The sequence below is a fragment of the Dama dama genome, chromosome 22 (assembly GCF_033118175.1).
Source record: "Dama dama isolate Ldn47 chromosome 22, ASM3311817v1, whole genome shotgun sequence".
NCBI classification, from domain to species: domain Eukaryota; kingdom Metazoa; phylum Chordata; class Mammalia; order Artiodactyla; family Cervidae; genus Dama; species Dama dama.
Window position 1 is genome coordinate 26307223 of NC_083702.1, and position 18780 is coordinate 26326002.

Consider the following 18780-nt stretch of genomic DNA (forward strand, 5'->3'; position numbering starts at 1 on the left):
ATGAGCATTTAAAATAATGATATTTTTCTTATACTTGACATTTATATTATTAGTTTTTCTATCTCTTGATTGATCTTAATACATATTTCTTAAATAGTGCTTTTAGTGGCTCTCATAATTGTTCATTTAGGTTTAGCACACAGAAGAAAAGTTACTGTGTTGTATTATAAGTTTCATAATTTGAGCAGCTCTTAAGTTCATAAAATGTTTTGGACAATTGATCATGAGAGTTTGGTACAAGTTTCTTTTTACTTCTTTTCCTAATGTTAAAAGCAGCTTTGCATTATCAGGAAAGCTTTGTGCTGTAAATAATGGGAAAGACCATGAATTCAGAAGTGAAAAGTTCAAAATTTAAGGATTATCTCTACCTGCATGAACACATACACACACACACCCCCAACCCTCTGGATTTAGACAACCTATTACACTGTCCAGTATGTAGTTCCCTTATACTTTTGAGAGTTGTTAAGGTCAAATGATCTATGTACATGAAACGTATGAAGAAGGGATATTCCAAACAATAAAGTGTCCTCCATATGTAAATTATTTGGGTGATCTATCAAGCACAAAGATTCAGTTAGCTGAGTTCTATATGAGATACTTGTTTAACCATCATCACTTCTATAATTGTTTTAATAAATTCTCTTCTTCCCTGGTATTGCTTCTCAGAGTAGCATCAGAATGCATTGTGGTTATTATAATGGATACACACTCAGCTGCTAATATTTGATAGCCATTACTTAATGACTATCAGGAAAAAGAAAGGACATTTAAGTTACGTATTCTGAGAGGTTTAAGAACTATGTATATGTCCAGAACATGCCTAAGAAGAAATGAAAACGTCTAGAGATTACGAACTTCCATTTCCAAGTCTGAATAATAGTTTTAAAGATGATTTAAAGTGGTTTCTAACTGTATATTCACTCAGAAGAGAAGCTGTAGGTGTTGGAGAATTTATTAGTGAAACTTTTAATGGGAGAGGGTGGATGAAGGATAAGAATATTTACTGGTTCAGTGTCCCCTGCACCAAAGAATCCCCACCTGATCACATGACACATTGGGCTCTGGGGGGAGTCTGGGCCAGAAATGGCTTTGCCTTATGATGAGACAGAGGTGGAGAAAAGGTGGCACAATTTGTATTAACACTGTTAACCTGTGAGGGATGTGATGAACATGCTTACGTTTCTACCATTTAATTAGAACTCTTTGAAAGCAACAATTGTGTTTCTTTATATATATATTTTGATTCATGTACATGGACATACACATCTGTATTCATATACCCCGTTCTCAGACTCCACACAGACACACACACACACAGTTAATATTATACCACCACCATCACCAGTATTAAATTAGCCATTATGGATATATTTTGTAATTAGGTAACAAGTTACTTTTTCAAATTTCACCAATCCCTTCACTCACACCTTAGTGTCTCGTCACCAACCCTAAACAAACTCTGCAATAAGTAAGTCAAGATCTTTCTGCAGAAATCAGAAGGTGTTTATCTGTAATTCTTACAGTGATGGGAGTTTTAAGGGAGAGGGTGAGTGGCTCTCAAATGGGGCTGGAGGGTGGGGCAGGTTTTATCAGAATCTCTGTAGCTAGCATCTGCACACACAAAATATATATATATATATATATGAAATCTACATTATTTAGGACATATTCCCTATGGTTATTTCATGTAGTATTATATAGAGTAGAATCTTCTTAGCAGGTGGGGACATATACCTCTAAGATGTACTTATTTGGCTTGGACATGTTGAAAGCTGGTTGTGGGACATCAGAATTTTATATATATTAAAGGGCTCTCTGGTTTTAAAAGACTGAGCAAACCTTAACTAATCAATGTGAAGTGGGTGAGTCCCTCTGTTTTGAAAACTCATTACTTTATCAGGGTATCAGCGTGACTAGGCCCTGAGAGGTAGGCTCATAAATGAAACTTGAGGGTAAGCCATAGCAGCAACGAATTCATAGAAACTCAGTCTTGTAATTTCCTCATGATCAAGTGGTCTGAAACCCAGGGATCTGGCATTGTGGTTAAGCTGCTTTGGAAACTAAATTGTGATCAGAAATAACCTGTTGATTTTCTCTGGGGGAGCATTGCCAAAGGTACCAAAGTTACTCCATGACCCAGTGCTCTGCATATTGTAAGTAGGCTTATGTGGCAAAAAAAAAAAAAAAAAAAAAAGTTTGTGTGGTTTGGTGAGCATGGATTTAGACCAGAGTTGGATGAATCAAATATTCAATGGCATAAGATTAAGGCAATCTGATACATCCATTTCAAGTGGATTTTCACATACATGGATCCATTTCATAAAGATGATATCATGAGTGGTACAAAAAATATTCATGGTCCGTTGACTATAGTACCGCACATTCATCTCCACACCTGGGCCAGTCTTACACGTGGGATTGAAAGACCAAGTCTAAAGACACAAATTCCTCACCATTGTGAGCACTTAAGTACAGTCAACACTTACATTTGCATTCTTCTTTTCGTCTGTTTCTTTGGCTATCTAATCCTTCTTCCGAGTGAAACAGTTCTCTTTTCACCACACTAAAAGACAGAGTCTACCTCTTGGGTCTTCTTGACCTGAAAGTGAGCAACTTCCCATATCTATGCTGTGTTGGCCTAAGTGGTTAATTATCAAAGGTCAAATGTACAACTTCCAATTCCTATTTTTTAGAACCTCAAGAAACACATAGGTGGCTCAGTGGCAAAGAATCTGCCCGCCAGTGAAGGAAATGTGGGTTCAGTTCCTGTGTTGGGAAGATCCCTTGGAGTAGGAAATGGCAGTCCGCTCTAGTGCTCTTGCCTGAGAAATCCCATGGACAGAGGAGTCTGGTGGGCTATAGTACATGGGTCACAAAGAGTTGGACACAACTAAGCCATGGCACATTCCTGCAAGCAACACCTAAGCACTGCTAACAGCTAGGTGTAACATTCAGTGATTCCAAGGCCAGATATTTCTCTAGGCATTGAGAAGAGGGGAATAGTGATTCTGGTGCCCAAAGCATTGAACTTTCACGTAGAGAGGCTCAAGCCTAGGGAATCCAGGATAACTTAAGTTCTAGAAACCATTCACCTGAGAGTTCTCCTTTATAACTACCCCCTAAAAAATTTTTTTTGAGTTGCAAAGTTGCTTCACACTGCATCTTCTTGGAGGCAGGTGGTGAGAATTGAGGCAATTTGCCTTGAAAGTCTCTACAATCCATTTAGAAACAGCAGCACAAAAATCCTATGATCATCTCCCCCCTGCTAGCCTGAAATGTCAGCCCTGTGGGAAGCTGATAGGTGTTCCTGCTATCAGTGAAAGCACCACCTCTACATCCGTATCTTTCAGAGCACTTTATTCACCATACATCCTACGTAAACTGTTGGATTTGACAAGGAGGGGTTGTCGAAGGCAGACTACTGGGAAGGGGCTATGTTGGCTTGAATTTGGCACCAATCTCTCACACTTGACAGCTCAAGTACAAGATTGCGGATGAGCTATAGGACCTATGAGCCTCCTCAGTCAGCAAGCGCAGGCCCTAAGTCACATTTAATTCAGAAAGCCCTGACAGCCCTACATAAAATGGAAGCAGTAAAATGGAGAGGTAGGAGCTGCGTGCAAGAGGAGCCATTTAAGTTATTTCCTCCTTACTGGAGTTCCGGAAAATAAGAACCAGGATGATATAGACTAGGGTACATCATGAAGAGATCTGCGTTAGCAATTTAAAGAAAATTGTCTAAATGTTAAGCCTGGATGACATGATTTTTTATAGCTAAAAGGGGAGTTAGTGGAGTCAGAGCTGTCTAAAATCCTTCATCTTTTACCCTAAATTGTACATATCTGTGGAGAAAGAAATGGCAACCCACTTCAGTATTCTTGCCTGGAGAATTCCATGGACAGAGGAGCCTGGCGAGCTGCAGTTCATGGGGTCGCAAAGTGTCCGACACGGCTGAGCGACTTTCATTCACTATACATTATATACCTATTTGTTGCTTTTGTTTAGTCACTCAGTTGTGTCTGACTCTTTTGCAACCCCATGGATTGTAGCCTGCCAGGCTTCTTTGTCCATGTAGTTTTCCACGCAAGAATACTGGAGTGGGTTGCCATTTCCTCCTCCAGGGGATCTTCCCAACCCAGGGATCAAACTGGTGTCTCCTATGTCTCCTGTATTGGCAGGCAGATTCTTTGCCACTGAGACACCAGGGAAGCCCATCTATATCTGCATTGCTATATAAACAAAACCATCTAAAATAAAGAGAAAGTAAAGAATTGAAGCAGTTTTATATAGTGAATAGAACATTAGATTTGGAAGCCCTTATATGTGAATCTTGACTCTGACAGTTTCTGGCTGCCTGGGATAATGACCAAGGTATTTAACTTCCTTAAATCCCATCTTTAATTCTAAAATGGCAAAATTAAGCCTTTACCTATGGTATTAATAATCTCTGGCCATAATAATTCTGCATAACAAATCATCCATGACTCTGGGGCTTTGCAAATGATTCTGCAGGGTTCGACTGACGTTGGCCGAGTTTGCTCATGCGTCTTCTGTGAGCCACAAGTTGGCTAAGTGATTTTCCTGGCCATGTGTCTGACTCTCTGATGTGCCTGACAATTGGCTGGAGCTTGGCTGATTCTGAATGATCTCAACTAGAGTTGCTCAACTCTACTCCGTATGTCTCATCTTCTAGGGTGGAGGTCAGCAAACTATGGCTCATTGGCCAAATTCTGTCCATGGGTTGTTTCTGTAAATAACAAACATTATCACACATATTTCCATAAATTTGTTCATTGGAATGCAATTGTGCTCATTCATTTCCATATTTTTTGTGGCTACTTTCAGGCCACAGAGGCAGCTTTGAGTAGTTGAAGAGTCACAATAGAGGCCATGTGGCCAACAAAACGAAAAAGATTTACTACCTGGTCTTTTACAGAAAAAGTGTGCTGACTCTTGCTCTCGTAGGCTAGCCTAAAGATGTGTTATCATGGCCACGGCAAACAGTAAGAAATAAAATGAAAATGCGTAAACACCTTTTCAAAATTCTGCAAATATCAGATTGGCTGATATGCTATTGGCCAAAGAAAGTCATATGCATGACTGCAGAATTAAAGTGCTGGGACACAGACTCAGTCTATTAGAAGAATAGCAACATCATGTGGCCAAGGGACCTGGATGCCTGAAGAGATGAGGAATTTAGTCTATTTATGCAACCAATCTACCACACCTGCCCACTTTAGGGTACTATTATGAGGGGTTCAAGTCAGACACATGTAAACTCTACAAAAGTATGTGATTAAAACAGCATTCATTCTAGTGCACCCTAATTTTATCATATTAGTGGTTATAACCTGTTATATACTTGGTGTGATAGGAATAGTTATAGCTAACTATGTGGTATGTGAACTTGGCCTTCTTGCTCTCATTCGCAATGTGCTCCTTGAGGGGACAGATGGGACAAGGAACAAATATTTGGATAGCCTTATCGCCTCTATAATCAAGTTGGTTCCCAAACGGTGCCCAGTCTGTTCTCTTGAAATTATCATCTGCACCCTGCTCCCAACCAAGTGTTTCATCAAAATTAATCAAGTTCTGAGTATTGGTGCATTGAGTGTAGCACAGACAACATTACTGGCACAAATTTCTGTGTTAGTATTTGCTGGAATCATTGTATTTTATCTTTCTATGGATTGAATTAATCATGAAAATAAAGGCTGTACTAAATCCTTGTCTGAGCTATGTCTATAACTTGAGAGCTGATGGAATGTAATTTACTTTTTTTTTTATAACTCATCTTTCATGACAATATAGTGTTGAGAACCAAGAACTGGTTCTAATCATAGCTTCCCATCGGTTTGCATGAGACACAGGCAAATCACTTACTCTTTCTCCATGTTTTCACATTTAAAATCAAGGGATTAAGTTAGAAAAATATTTAAAACAGTCTCTGACTCTAGAAATTCTGTTTGTTCTCAAGGCAAGTGTTGGTATCCTCCTTTTCCAGTGATAAAATATGAATAGAAAGTTGTGGGAATAATTATGGTAGGAAGCTTGTAGCCTCTAATAATGGGGTCAAAGCTAGATTTGTGTGTTAAGTAGCATTTTGTGGTTAGTGTCTTAGGATAATAATCTTTAAATTAATTTTCTCTGAATCATGATTGTGATGCTACCAAATTCAAAGGGTTGTGTGTTAATTTCAGAAAAAAGAAATGCACTGAGTTACCCCCACTTTGGGGCTTCCCTGCTGGTTCAGATGGTAAAGAATCTGACTGCAATGTGGGAGACCCGGGTTCAGTCTCTGGGTCAGGAAGATCCCCTGGAGAAGGAAATGGCAACCCACTCCAGTAATTTTGCCTGGAGAATCCCATGGACAGAAGATCCTGGTGGGCTACAGTCTTTGGGCTCGCAGAGAGTTGGACATGCTGAACAACTAACACACATACACACACATCCTTACTTTAAGATTTCCTTCTATTAAATTTTCTTCAGACATTGAACGTGCTGTCACTTAAGTAGATCAGTCACTAATAGTAGTGACTGTGGAACAAACAAATAGGATTCAAGAAGAAATGAAGTAGAGTTTCTTGGTGTTTTTTCACCCTGGGCTCCCTGAATCTTGACTCTAAGAGTTAGTTTCTACTTAGTTCAAATATTTATATGCAAAATAGATATTTTATGTATATTGCTTAATTTATCATGAAAGAAGTATATACTGAGAGCCTCCTATGTGCCAGGTTCTGTTCTAGGCATTTGCTATACATCAGTGAATAGACACACATTTTGCCTTCTACTGGGAATTCTTTAATTTGGGAATTGTAAAGAAAGCAAAAAGATTTGTGGAACTGATTGAACCCATACTATCATAAGAATTTTCTATGCCAGTGGAAGTTCACTAGGGCCTGTGGGCCCAATCTGGTCTTCTACTTGTTTTTTTGGCTTACAAGCTAAAAAAATTTTTTCTTCCTAATGAACATTTGCAATAAATCTGATGATAGGGAACATTAACCTTGAATTCCACTTTGGCAAAATGTTATCCTCTGAATAAAATTTCCTTCTCACTAGTAAATCTGAATTACAAAAACGAAGTTGTTCTCTATCATTATCTTTTTAATTTCATTTTTATTTTTTGAATAAAAGATGTGGAAATTTATTTTTTTTATTTGTTATATAAGTTCCTAAGTTCCTACATAGCATGATTGATTTTGCCTTTTAGCTCAGAAAGTCTAGTATTTACTATCTGGCCTTTTTACAGAAAAAGTTTGTCAATGCCTAATCTATACAATTGAATACAAAGAATATGAATGGATACAGGAATTTTTCTAGTTCCTTTTTACTAAATAACTGAATTTAATCAAAACAACTTTAAAAAGCTTTATTTCAGCATCATTTTATATTTAGATTATTATCTATCTTTGTTCTAAATTATTATGTCCTCTATGGTATGGTATATGCTGGAATATTTGGTAATCTTATAAGCAATTGTTTTCTTATTTGTTAAAGGTTTGAGATATTGTTAATTGACCTCTGTGAAAACAAAGCTTTTCATTTTGTGTATGGTTTCTTTGCCGTACAAAGCTTTTAAATTTCAGTCTCACTTGTTTATTTTTCCTTTAATCTTCATTACTTAGGAGGTGGATCCAAAAAGATACTGCTGTGATTTATGTCAAAGAGTGTTCTGCCTATGCTTCCTTCTAAGAGTTTTATAGTATCTGGTCTTACATTTAGGTCTTTAATCTATTTTTCAAAAGAAAGCAAAAACAAAAAGACAACCCACAGAACAGGAGAAAATATGTATAAATGAAGTGACTGACAAGGAATTAATCTCCAAAATATAAGAATATCTCAAACAGCTCAATACTAAAAACAGTCCAATCAAAAAATGGGCAGATCTAAATAGACATTTCTTCAAAGAAGACATTTGTTGTTGTTATTCAGTCACTAAGTTGTGTGTGACTCTTTGCAAGCCCATGGACTACAGCACACCAGTCTTCCCTGTCCTTCAGTATCTCCTGGAGTTTGCTCAAACTCATGTCCACTGAATCAGTGATGCTATTCAAACATCTCATCCTCTGTCAATTCCTTCTCCTCCAGCCCTCAATCTTTCCCAGCATCAGGGTCTTTTCCAGTGAGTCAGCTCAAGTGACTGAAGTATTGGAGCTCAGCTTCAGAATCAGTCCTTCCAATGAATAGGGAATGGCAAACCACTCCTGTATTCTTGCCTCAAGAACCCCATGAACAGTGTGAAAAGAAGACATCCAGATGACAAAAAAGCACTTGAAAAGATATCCAACATTGCTAATTATTAGAGACATGCAAATCAAAACTACAATGAGGTATCATCTCACACCAGTCGGAATGGCCATCACCAAAAAATCTACAAACGATCAATGCTGGAGAAGGTATGGGGAAACGGAAACCTCCCACATCACTGGTGGAAATGAAAAGTGGTACAGTCACTATGGAGAACAGTTTTTTAAAAAATCAAAAATATATGATCCAGCAATCTCACTCCTGGGCATATATCTGAAGAAAACCACAACTTGAAAAGATACATGTACTCCAGTATTCATTGCAACACTATTTACAGTAGCCAAGATATAGAAGCAACCTAAATGTCCATCAACAGAGAAATGAATAAGGAAGATGTGATACATACATATAATGGAATATGACTCAGTAACTGGACATGGAACAACAGACTGGTTCCAAATAGGAAAAGGAGTACTTCAAGGCTGTATATTGTCACCCTGCTTATTTAACTTATATGCAGAGTACATCATGAGAAACACTGGGCTGGAGGAAGCACAAGCTGGAATCAAGATTGCCGGGAGAAATATCAATAACCTCAGATATGCAGATGACACCCCCTTTATAGCAGAAAGTGAAGAACTAAAGAGCCTCCTGATGAAAGTGAAAGAGGAGAGTGAAAAAGTTGGTTTAAAGCTCAACATTCAGGAAACTAAGATCATGGCATCTGGTCCCATCACTTCATGGCAAGTAGATGGGGAAACAGTGGAAACAGTGGCTGACTTTATTTTTCTGGGCTCCAAAATCACTGCAGATGGTGACTGCAGCCATAAAATTAAAAGATGCTTACTCCTTGGAAGAAAAGTTATGACCAACTCAGACAGCATATTAAAAAGCAGAGACATTACCAACAAGGGTCCGTCTAGTCAAGGCTATGGTTTTTCCAGTGGTCATGTATGGATGTGAGAGTTGGACTGTAAAGAAAGCTGAGCACCTAAGAATTGATGCTTTTGAACTGTGGTGTTGGAGAAGACTCTTGAGAGTCCCTTGGACTGCAAGGAGATCCAACCAGTCCATCCTAAAGGAGATCGGTCCTGGGTGTTCATTGGAAGGACTGATGTTGAAGCTGAAACTCCAATACTTTGGCCACCTCATGTGAAGAGCTGACTCATTGGAAAAGACCCTGATGCTGGGAAAGATTGAGGGCAGGAGGAGAAGTGGACGATAGAGGATGAGAAGGTTGGATGGCATCACTGACTCGATGGACATGGATTTGGGTGGACTCTGGGAGTTGGTGATGGACAGGGAGGCCTGGTGTGCTGCGGTTCATGGGGTCGCAAAGAGTTGGACACAACTGAGCGACTGAACTGAATTGAACTGAACTCAGTAACAAAAAAGAATGAAATAATGCCATTTGTAGCAACATGGATGGACCTAGAGGTTATCATACTAAGTGAAGTAAATCAGAGAGAAAAACAGATATCATATGATATCACTTACATGTGGTATCTAAAAAAATGATACAAATGAACTTATTTATAAAACAGAAACAGATTCATCGACTTTGAAAACAACCTTGTGGTTGCCAAAGGGGAAAGGTAGGGGAAGGGATAAATTAGGAGTTTTGAATTAACGTACATTCACTGCTATACATAAAGTAGATAATCAATAGGAACCTACTGCATAGCATTGGGGAACTCTCCTCAGTACTCTGTAATAACCTGTATGTCAAAAGAATCTGAAAAAGAATGGGTATATGTATATGTGGACCTGAATCACTTTGCTCTACACCTGAAACTAACACAACATTGTAAATAAACCATTCTCTAATATAAAATAAAAATTAAATACAAAAAACAGAACAACAACCAAAGAACAGCTTATTACCAGCATGTTTTGAGTCTGTATGTGCTCTCCTTGGTAGTGGCATTTTCTCTCTGAGATAAGAGCTCTTTTTTAAAAATTCTATTGAAGTATAGTTGATTTACAAGGTTGTGTTTAATTTCTTCTGTACAACAAAGTGACTCAGTTATGTTGTGCTGAGTCCCTCAATTCTGTCCAAATATTTGCAACCTCATGGACTGTAACCTGTCAGGATCCTCTGTCCATAGAATTTCCCAGGCAAGCATACTGGGATGGGTTGACATTCAGCTATATTTATATGTATATATATATATTCCTTTTCATAATCTTTTCCATTATGGTTTATCACAAGATATTGAATATAGTTCCCTGTGCTATACAGCAGGACCTTGTTGTTTTATCCATCCTATTCATAATAATTTGTATCTGTTAATCCCACACTCTCAGTCCTTCCCTCCCTTCCCCTCTCACCCTTGGCAACCACAAATCTGTTCTCTATGTCTGTAAGTCTGTTTTTGTTTAATAGATATATTCCTTTGTGTTGTATTTTAGATGTCACATAAGTGGAATGAGTGATCACGTGTAAGTGATATCATATGGTATTTGTCTTCTGAGATCAGTGTTCTTGATGTTACTCTGATGGATATTGACGTTTTAAAGCCCCTTTGGCTGGAAGAGTCTCCTTTTGCTTGGAGTAGATAAATAGGAGGGCCTGGCAACCCATTCCAGTATTCTCGCCTACAGAATCCCTGTTGACAGAGGAGCCTGGTGGGTTACAGTCTATAGGATTGCAAAGAGTCAGACACAACTGAAGTGACTTAGCACAACGCACACAAATATATAGAAATTATGACGCTTCCAGTGTGACTCCATTACATCACTCACTTCTCAAAAATGGTAGTTAAAATCATTAATGTTTCATCATTTCATACCCTATGCCAAGGAATTTATGCTAACAGAGAGCAGAATAAGCTAGGCCAAATGAAACTGAACAGAAAACTCAGAAACAGTTGATGAGATCTAATTTAACATCTTTGTTTTTTCCTGGGACATTTATGCTCATGGTAGTGATTTTATATTGCATACATATAACATAGTCACAATTATTGCTTTTAGAATTGCTCCTAGTTTCTTTGATGGATTTAAATTTATCACTATTTTATGGAGAAATAGTATACTGCTCCTCTAGGAAAAGCATGACTGCTCCGCCACACAAATGTGAAATTTTCTAATTAAAAAATTACCCCAAGCTCTTTATCAAAACCAATGACCATTATGTTTAGAATTCTGAGTTAACATTTTAAAGTATGTTTCAAAATATGAATGAGAAAAAAAATATGAATGAGAAAAATGACACAGATTTCCATTTTTAGGAATCTATTCCAAAGATACAGGGATCAAAAATATAAAAGAATTTATGGGACTTCTTTGGTGGTCCAGGGGTTAAGAATCTGCCTGTCAGTGCAGGGCATATGGGTTCAATCCCTGATCTGGGAAGATTCCACATGTGGAGGGATAACTAAGCCTGTGCACCGCAACTGCGAGCCCATGAGCCATAACTGGAAGCCTGGCACGCTCCAGAGCCTGTGCTCCGCAGAAAGAGAAGCCCCCACGATAAGAAACCCACTCACCGCAACTAGAGAGTCGACCCCAAGCCCCACACCTACAGAAAGCCCGTGCACAGAAACGAAGGCCCAGTGCAGCCAAAAATCATCCATCAGTAAATAAATATTTTAAAAAAGTACTTGTGAACAAGCCTGTTCATTGAAGTACCATTTGTAATAGCAAAGTACTGCAAATAATTCAAACTGATTGGGTTTAGAATCAACATTTTCTTTTCTAAAAACGTGAGGTATTAACTGATTTCACATACCCGCATCACAGCACTGTAACTAATGTTAGAACTATTCAATTAAATATCATCTGCAAATAAAATATAAGGTTTAAATATTGAAGAGATCTAATATTCTCCTTAAAGATAAACAAAATAGCAAAAGCATAATAAAGATTTTTTTCAACTAAAAAAAATACTTAAAAGCGTACTTGTGAACAAGCCTAGTCACTGAAGCACCATTTGTAATGGCAAAGTACTGCAAATAATTCAAATACCAATAAGGAATGGTTGAATAAACTATAATGTATGCACACAATGGACTATTATGCAGGCATAAAATTAATGAGAAAAATTCAGTGTTACTATGGAATAATCTCCAGGACATAAGAAAGTGTGTGTGATTATAAACCAATGAAAAGACAAAGACAAACCATAAAGTTTAAAAAGTATATTAATAGCTAAATATAAGAAGAGGAGGGAATAGATGGAGAGAGAGATAGAAACTATTCTTGTAATTTCCTTTACTTAAATTCTTTGAACTTTCTTTGTTTTGAAGATGCAACTTTGGGAATGTAAATGTTTTACATAGTAAAAAAATTAGACACAAAATGGAATTCCTAAGTATTGAAAGCAAAAAGAAAAGAAATTTCAAAGTGTATCCTATTGATGGTACAACCTTTCAGAGAGAAATTAATTCAGGTGACTTTAAGACACCACAGTTGAATTGTACATCCCCAGTGGGACAAAGTTTAAAAAAAGGGAAAACTCTCTTCAGTAATGATGTAATTGGTGGTAGTGTTTATTTTATTCTAAGACCTTCATATACATAGTGTGGATAAAGGAAATAAATAATTATATTTGGGGCATGGCCGAGAGTGAAATAGATATGAAATCAGCTAGGTTATGTAAAAACCCTGTATTCCTAAATTTGAATTGGAAGTATTAGTTTGAAGTTATGATGTGTTTTATCTAAAACAAAACAAAGATAATATTTTCTATCTCTCGCCATTAAAAAAGACTAGCAGCCATATGTAGGAAATGCAAAATGAATCTTGTCACATCAGAAAATAAGAATAGTATTCAAGACTATTAGCATCAACTCTAAACGACTTGGGGGCCTAAGTGCATCGACTCCCTTAACAAAAGTAGGATGACTTAAGTATTAGTAAGTGTAATAATGGCAATAAATTATAAGACATCAAAGATTTCTTAATGTGTTAATAAAACACATATATACACATTTACACACAGATGTGTACCTATATGTGGTCTTCCCAGGTGGTGCTAGTGGTAAAGAATCTGCTTGCCAATGCAGGAGATGTAAGAGACGTAGACTCAATCCTTGGATTGAGAAGATCCCCTGGAGGAGGTCAAGGCAACCCACCCCAGTATTCTTGCCTGGAGAATCCCCATGGAGGCCTGGCAGACTACAGTCCACAGAGTCACAAAGAGTTGGACACGACTGAAGTGATTTAGCACGCATGCACAAGCATATACAATATATATAGGAGGTCACATATACATATAAAATAACCAAGCTCTTATCTTGTCTCTCCTATGCAAACTGTACCTCAGCATGAACAATTGCTTATGAGGGAAAAATAGCTCTTAAAAGCCTACCGGCTAAGAATTAAAGAAATAATTTATCTTAACACCTTAAAAATTACTGGATCTAAGCAACTATTATCAATGACTGCTAACATTACACACACACGCACACACAAAGACAACCAGGGATTGTCTTTTTGAAAACAAATTTATAGAAAATATAAAGGACAAAAATCACCATGAGGATAAATCCAGAAAAATGTAGACTGAGGAAAACTTCATAGGATGAACCGTGTATTTCTTCAACAAAAGCTTGAAGAGAGAGAAAAGAAAAAGAGAGACAGACAGACATATGGAGACAACTTAAAGATTCAAAGAAATTTGAGAGATTTATCATCTCTCTATGTATGGATGTCATTTGGATTTTAATTCAAAAAACAAGCTAAAAACAAAGTGAAAATTATTAAAAAAATGAGGAAATGGAAGCATGATTGAATATTTGATAAACTCTGCTCAATGTTGTGTGCCAACCTGGAAGGAAGAGGGGCTTGGGGAAGAATGGATACATATATGTGTATGGCTGAGTCCCCTCACTGTTCATCTGAAACTATCACAACATTGTTCTTCAGCTATACTCCAATACAAAATATTTCCAGTATTAAAAAAATAAAAATTTAGTTTAAAAAGAGCCGTTTTAGAAATTTCAAGCATTATCATGTTATTGAATGTACAAAAAAAAGTCTCCATCTTTTAGAAAAATATTTAAAGATGATGTGATAACGTCAAAACTCAGGGATGGGTTAGAGAGAGAGATACGAAGGTATCAAGTATCAAGGAAGCAAGTTTGGTCATGAGTTGTGAACTGTCAAAGCTGAGTGATAGGTACATAGAGAATTATTATACTGTTTTCTCTGCTTTTATTTATATTTAAAATGTACTAAAATAAAATAGTAAAACACAGGGGTAGCAGCGAGCAAATTCTTGTTTTATGGCTTATCAAAACCTAAATGAGTTGCAGTTGCCTGTTGAACTAATACTTTAACAATATTTTGTCCTCTAGAGAGGAAAATATATATAAGCTGAATTGTATTAGTGGGTACTTGTGATTATCATTTTTATAAATAAAACTTTTCATTTTATATTTATTTTAATGTGTGTTTTACATAGTTATTTATTTTTTGGTCATGATGCACAGCTTGCAGGATTTTAGTTCCCCAATCAAAGATGGAACCCATGCCCCCAGCAATGGAAGCACAGAGTCTTAGTCACTGGATCACAGGGAAAGTCCCAAAACTTTAGATTATTTTCCAAGAGTGAAGTAGTGAAAGTGTTAGTTGCTCAGTCATGTCTGACTCTTTAGGACCCCATGGGGTGTAGCCTCTGTCCATGGAATTCTCTAGGCAAGAATACTGAGTTGGTAGCCATTCCCTTCTCCAGGGGATCTTCCCAGGGATTGAAGCCAGCTCTCCCACATTGTAGGCAGAATCTTTACCTTCTGAGCCACCAGGAATTTCTCCTTTAAAGTTTTTGTTAAGATGTTGCCATGTAGGGCCAATGTTTTGATGTAATAGACTCTGTGTATGTCTGTATATATATAAAGGAGATAATCTTTTTGAAATATGCTCACAAATAATACAATCTCTCTTTTAAACCATGCTTTTTTTTGTGCCATTACTGCATGTCTGAGTTTTTATCACTCCAAGAAAGAGGAAAGTAGCCACCTACTAGAAAAAAGAGGCTCAGAAGTAGGAAGAGGACAAATCTGACAGGTGAATTCCTCCTGGAAGTGGGGCAGGAAGCAGAAATGCTTCTGGTGCAAAATGGAAGGAGTTCAGAGAGACTGGATGTGGGATTGGGGTGCTACTGGGATCCCCTGAGGGAACTACACATCTCTGGGCTTTATGAGAAGGCCTATGTCATTGGTTTAATAGTGCCCAACCCTGAGATGTTCTAACCCCTGGAACTTATAAATATCACCTTATGTGGACAAAGAGTTATTGCATGTACAATTAAATTAATGATCTCAAAATGAGATTATTCTGGATTAGGATGAGATTTAAAACCAATGGTAAATCCTCATAAGAGATAAGAAGGGAAAAGAGACACAGACATAGTACATCCTCTACATACAAATCTTCAAGCTGCTAACTTTCAAAGATATGAACATGCATTCCATCAATGTCAGGTGTGAGTGAAATTGTAGCTTACCCTCCGTCTCCTATGACTGACAATCCTTCAGCTCTACCATCTCTCATATCCTCTCCCTCCTCCAGTCAATAACTCTTCTTGTCTGTTCACTCGATGTCAGCCCCCATATGCCAGCAGTTGTACTGTAGTATTGTACTTTTCAAGGCACTATAATGTGAGATTAAAAATATTTTCTTTATTTTTGTGTGTTTGTTTTTTATGTATTATTTGTATGAAAAGTATTATAAACCTATTATAGGACAATACTGTATAGCTGATTGTGTTAGCTGGGTACCTAGACTAACTTTGTTGGACTTACGAATGCACTCTCAGAACAGAACTCGTTTATAGGTAGGGGACTTACCGTAGAGAGAGAAGCAGGTGATGGGAAGATGGAGCTGGAGACCGGAGTTATGAAGTCCAGGAATGTCAAGGAATGACAAGGTTGCCAGTAGCTGCCAGGAGCTAGGAGAGAGGCATAGAGCAGATTCTCTTTCAGAGCCTCTAGACAGAACCAACCCTGCTGATCACTTGATTTCAGACTCTGGCCTCTAGAGCTGGAAGGGAATCCATATTTTTACTGTTGTTTTAAGCTGCTGCATCTGTGACAACGTGCTACTGCAGCCATATAAAATGAAAACACCCTGCTTCTCATAGGGAACTATGAGAAGAGTGCACCCCACAGCGTGCTCCAGAGTGACCAGATTGGCTCAAGGAGTAGTGACATCAGTGTCACGTGGTTCGGGAGAGGTCCAGAAATTAGAGCTTCAGCTCTCCACGGACTCACTGTCACAAACTGTTTCCTGGAGTTCTGACATGCTCTTGATGGCATCGCTGAGAAATCAGTGGACCCATCAAGAGATCCCTGTCCCGAAGGATGACTCCAGTGAGGGCTGTAGCAGGACCTGTAGGTGGAGAGAACAGGTGTAGACCTAAGACAAAGTTGGTTGGGAAGGATGAAGTAATACCAGAGAACAAATGAGCCGACAGCAAACCATGGATTTCACCAGTGTGGACATAGAGTGGATTTAGATGGTGGTGGTTTAGTCGCTAAGTCGTGTCTGACTCTTTGCTATCTGATAGACTGTAGCCCGCCAGGCTCCTCTGTTCATGGGATTTCCCAGGCAACAGTACTGGAATTGGTGGCCAATCCCTTCTCTAGGAGATCTTCTTGACTCAGGGATCAAACCTGGGTCTCCTGAATTGCAGGCGGATTCTTTACTGACTGAGACACCAAGGAAGCCCCATGAATTTAGATAGGACAGCCTAAATCCAGTCAGAGAGCAGGGGGATTCAGTTTCAGCTCAGAGAAGTAGGAGCAAGAAGAGAAATACAACTCAGGGACTAGAGATCACCTCCCCAGTTTCATCTTCTTCTTGTCCCAAATTTCTTTTGGGAAAGAGGGAGAAACTTGAGTTGTTAGAAGAGTTTCAGCTGTAATGCAAATTCAACTGCAATGGGCCATTGTAATCAAAAAGGGTGTTAGTGAGCATGAATTGAACAACTGCAATAATTTTCTGGTCATTAGCTGAAAATTAATGGAAGTAAGTGAGTTGAAGGAAGAACTTCGATATTACATCAATTGAAAGTGAAAGTGAATGTCACTCAGTTGTGTCAGACTCTTTGCGACCCCATGGACTGACTGTAGGTAGCCTGTCAGGCTCCTCTGTCCATGGAATTCTCCAGGCCAGAATACTGGACTGGGTAGCCGTTCCCTTCTCCAGGGAATCTTCCCAACCCAGGGCTCCTGCATTGCAGGTGGATTTTCTACCAGCTGAGCTACCAGGGAAGCCCATTCCATTAGATACGTTTTAAAATCTATATGATGATACGTGAGTTGTAGTATAGGGTTTTTCTGGTGAATGACTAAACAACAACGCATAAAAAGGCAAAACCCACCAATTATAGACCTTAGATATGTTTCTCATGGTAAAATCTACTATGATTTTTACCAGCTACTAATTTGGACCTAACTGAATTTATTTGCACATGTATCAGCCTGTGTAAGAGTCTGCTTTTGACAGCAAAAGTCTGACACAACTTTATTTATTTTAGCTTCAGTCTTTCAGTTAAATGCCAGGAGAGATCTGCTTCTTCTAAGGCCTTTGTTTTATCAGTCTGGGTGGCTAGCTTTGATTTGGCTTTGTCATCTTGCTGGGGAACTCACAGGTAAATCTCATTAAGAGTTTTGCTGATGATAATTTATAGATCGGCAAGTTTGGAGGACTGTTTTTAATGTATTCAGTTTATTTTGGAGCCTTGCATCATTTCTGCCTCTCTGCAGTTAGGTCCATTTTACAGCCAACCTGAAAGACAGTATTGAAGTAATTGTTTGTAAAATGATGATCTTCTATCTGTGTTCTCTCCTTGGCACTCTTGCCTGAAGAATCTATCTACTGCCTTCACTCTTTGCTCCATTCTGGAGGTACAGAGACTTGTTAGAGGTGTCCTAACAGGTGGCTGGAGTGTCCAGCTCAGTTTCAGGGGCCAGGCATCACATTGACGTCTGCTTTCCTTCAAACACAGTGACTAATTTGCTAGAGTGTGAGGTAAAATTCAATAAATGAATCCAAAGTCCCCAGGCGGCTTGGGGTTTGGAAATTCTTGGACTCCTTTGGAGCAGGTTGGCGATTTCTCCTTACCACTAGATGTCCCTGTGTGGCTTTTCTTTTGGACACCAGAGCTGTACCGGACGTCAGTTACCTCTGCTCTGCTGGATGGAAGGAAAGTGCATCGCAATCTCTGAAGAGGCTGTTTATTGTGGAATATCATCCAAGCTGGGCTTCCATGGTGGCTCATGTGGTAAAGAATCTGCCTGCAATGTGGGAGACCCGTGTTCAATATCTGGGTCGGGAAGATCCCCTGGAGAAGGAAACGGCAACCCACTCTAGTATTCTTGCCTGGAGAATTCCATGGACAGAGGAACCTGGCGGGCTACAGTCCTTGGGGTTGCAAAGAGTCGACACGACTGAAGTGACTTAACACACATACATTATCCAAGCTGGGACCAGGCACATCTTAGCTCTAGTACACTCACTCAAGTCTACGGGCATGACGAAGCTGGAGAGTTATCTTGAGTCTGCACAGAAATCAGGACT